Source organism: Poromitra crassiceps (assembly GCF_964638095.1).
Source record: "Poromitra crassiceps genome assembly, chromosome: 18".
NCBI classification, from domain to species: Eukaryota; Metazoa; Chordata; class Actinopteri; order Beryciformes; family Melamphaidae; genus Poromitra; species Poromitra crassiceps.
In genome coordinates this window covers 16,511,216-16,514,593 of record NC_139636.1, presented here as the reverse complement: position 1 = coordinate 16,514,593, position 3,378 = coordinate 16,511,216, and the positions used below count along the sequence as shown (strand labels likewise).

Sequence of the window (3,378 nt, the reverse complement as noted above, 5' to 3'; positions counted from 1 at the left end):
ACTGAAGTCGTGGAGGGTTTGCCTTCAGCACAATGTAAATGAGTGCAGGGAGGAAGTCATCCGTCGAGGCTGGCTCATTTTTGGTGATCTTAATGGCGCTGAAGATGTGTTCGCTGCAGCGGGTGATGCATGCCAGCTTGTCCCGAGGAGCCCTCTTAGAGTCCATCTCAATGACATCTGCTATTGCTTTGAGCACATTGTCAGAGACCTCAAGGATTTCCTCATCCATAGACACAAACAGCATCTGGATGGTCACCCAGTGTAAGGCCCTTATCCTTGTCTGTGTGGCCAGGTCCTTCTTCTCATCATCTGTGGTTTGTGGACAGAACACGCTCTTGTAAAGATGAGTCATGATGTACTTCTCAACTTGGTCCATCACCTCCTCCACACACTCTGAGCCTTTAAAGTGGCTCATTAGGCAGTGAGATATGTTCTGGTAGAAATCCTGAACGCACTCTGACAACTCGTTAGCAGTGACATCCTTCTTGCAAGACATGGTCTCGATGAAGGCCCGACATTGCTTATGGATCTCCTGGGCGGGCTTCTGGAGTTTCTTCAAGAAGTCCACAAAGTCCCTGGACACTCTGTCCGTCTCCCTATTGTACTGTTGGCTAATGGAGCCCATTTCCCATGAGGGGGTAAAGATGCCTCTCCCATCTCTAAGAGTCTTCTCTCTCTCAGAAGGGTCTTTCTTAGGGGCTGTACGTGACGAGAGGTTCAAGATAATGGTAGTCACCTTGCGCGCAAAGTTTGAGAAGGGCACTAAAGACGACTGGTGGGGCTGGGTCTGTGGTGGTGTGGACTGGGAATGCGATTGGGACTGTGCTCCCTGGCTAGTGGCATATGCTGCCTCATGCTCTCGCTGCAACTTCTCAGCCAAGAACCAGTCATCCTGGATCTGTTTCTGCTTGGCTCTCTGGTACTCCTCCATCCAGCACTTGGAGCACAGCCCCTGCCACGTGGTGCAATAGGAACCGCATCCCTTTTTGCACAGCAGCTCTGATTGGTGCACACGGATCCGATGGCACTCTGGCCACTGACTCATGATGGCAGACAGCCTTTTTTGGACATATATGTATCACTGATGATGTCATAAATCACTGATACTGTATTACAGTGATGAGGTTCTAAATCATCGATGACATCATGCAGTTCTAGATGGCTTGACCCGGTGCTGACTACTATTATGGTGTCATATCACCGGTGATGTCATAAATCACTAATGTCACAGACAGTGATGAGGTCATGAATCACCAGTGATGTCATACACTTCTGCTGCTGCATTCCAGACAACTCGGAGGTGGGGAATTTGCTTGTTGAAAATTCCCACCTCCGACCCTCAAAGTGTTCCACCTGCACAAACACTGTCGTGTGTTGGGTGACATCAAACAATTGATTCTCCATGAAGTTGGTGTAGATCCCCCCACCACCACCCCCCCCCTGGTGGCGAGAACGATGACGTCATTGTCAGGCCACCACTGGCCACCACATAATCCATCAACTGAGCATGCAAATGCCCCAACTGATGATGTCATACCCACTGATGATGTCACCAACTGATGTGACTGATGTCATGTCCCACTAATCATCGAGTGGGCCAGTGGTGACTGATGATGTCATATCCACTGATGATGTCCCACTGGTGATGTCATAGACATAGACAGGGATCCTAGACGACAGTCTTAACACTAACAAATAAGAAAAAGAGAATGAAAGAAAAAGAAGAAAGAAGGTCAGCACAATTCTATGTAATCAACAAAAACAAACCTCAGGGTAGTGTGTGAGTGTACATGGGATTGCTTTTTAAAACATGCCTTTCCTTTGATGCCTTTCATTTGATAGAACGAACATCACTTTGAAGACCGTTCCTCGACACGATAGCCCTGTACATGACAGCCTTCTTCATGTAGTTGGACTTTGATCGGGGTACAGTCATCTGTCCACCACTTGCCCCTCTGATGGAGTGTGTATGAATATTTGAACTATAAAGGGTTAGTTTGAATAACTGAAAAAATATAAGTAAGTGGTCGATAGTCTTTCCACAACACTAAGCCATGATTAACTGGTCTGGGCGGGGACAGATTTGATTTTGTGATAATCACGGGTGATTGGTCTTATCTTAACGGGTCTGGGTGGGTGCAGGTTTGCAAAACGACACGTGCAGGACTTCTTCTTCTTCTGTGGTGTTTTATGGCAGTTGGCATCCTTTATGTTGCATTACCACCTCCTTCTGGATTTATCGATCCACTGTTTCCCTACCTGTGCACCTCTCCCCATGCAGGACTCTGCATCGCTGACAGTGATGTCACTCGAGCAATTGTGATGACATCGGTGATGATCATCAGTGAGTGATGTCATCCGCCCCGTGTGTGCCCATGTGTAACGCTTCATCATTCATAAAACTGCACGCCTAGTAGTAACTTGCTTTATCCATAGCTAAAGATTGCAGGGAAGCCGCGCCGATCTGTTAACAACCAGACTGTCTTGTTTTTCTACATGGACATTTGTTTTTATATATCAGACTCTGTCTTGTTTTTCTACATGGACATTTTGTGAATGTAACATTTCAATCACACAAAAGCAACCAGAGAATGCTTCCAATGTGTCACGGCAAAATGGAACCTGGAATGAAATCCCATTTCAGCCTGCATTCATGCAGCGATGGAGGCACTGTACCTGTGTTTAATGTGAGCAGTATACAGAAAGAGGGACTTTAATGGATAGATGCAGCGAGTAATTCAGGCACTGCATGGAACCTAATGAGGGATAGAATTCAGAGAAACCAATCTTCCTCTTCCCAGTGGTGGAGCCAGGTTCTCCCGTAGAGCTAGGCTGCCCTCTAAAAGGTCTGAGAGGTACTGCACCATGGCTTTGGTTAGTAATGAGCAAACCTAAGATAATGTCCCCTTTTTTGCGTATTCCAAAAATGTACATGCGATGAAAGTGAAAGTATGTTCATATGGTGTAAGCCCTGGTTTTCCCTGTCTGTCTGGATGCTATACTATAGGCATGTCTTCAAATGACCAAGTTGATGGTTTGCTACACAGCTCTGAAGGGGAAGCCAAGGAAAGCACAAATGTGAATTGATCTTTCCAATCAACATGATGAACGAGGGATGCCAAGCGTGCATTCTGCAATGCCAGGTCCTCACTCTGCACTATTGTTTCTTTCATTGTGTTTTGGGAGAGGATCAGGGTATCTCAGTCAATACGCCTGTAGCGATAAAGTGAAGCTATTTTGCTATTACGCAGGTCAGGACACTTGCCATTTTATATAGAGGAGCACATGCGGAAAATGTCGCTCTAAGCTCTCCTCGGAGTTATCCTGCCAAAATTGAATCGGAAATATAATCCTCCTTTGGACTAAAAAGGCTTGGCT

General features: G+C 46.3%; 1 pseudogene across 1 annotated transcript in view; it reads right to left on the bottom strand.

The window, feature by feature from the left end:
* LOC310792972 (rab5 GDP/GTP exchange factor pseudogene) overlaps window positions 1-1,045 on the bottom strand; it is a 1,476-nt pseudogene extending 431 nt beyond the window's left edge. The window contains exon 1 of the transcript in view: window positions 1-1,045. This exon is cut by the window's left edge and continues 431 nt beyond it. The product of the transcript in view is annotated as a rab5 GDP/GTP exchange factor pseudogene (transcript).
* Between the last annotated feature and the right edge of the window lie 2,333 nt (window positions 1,046-3,378).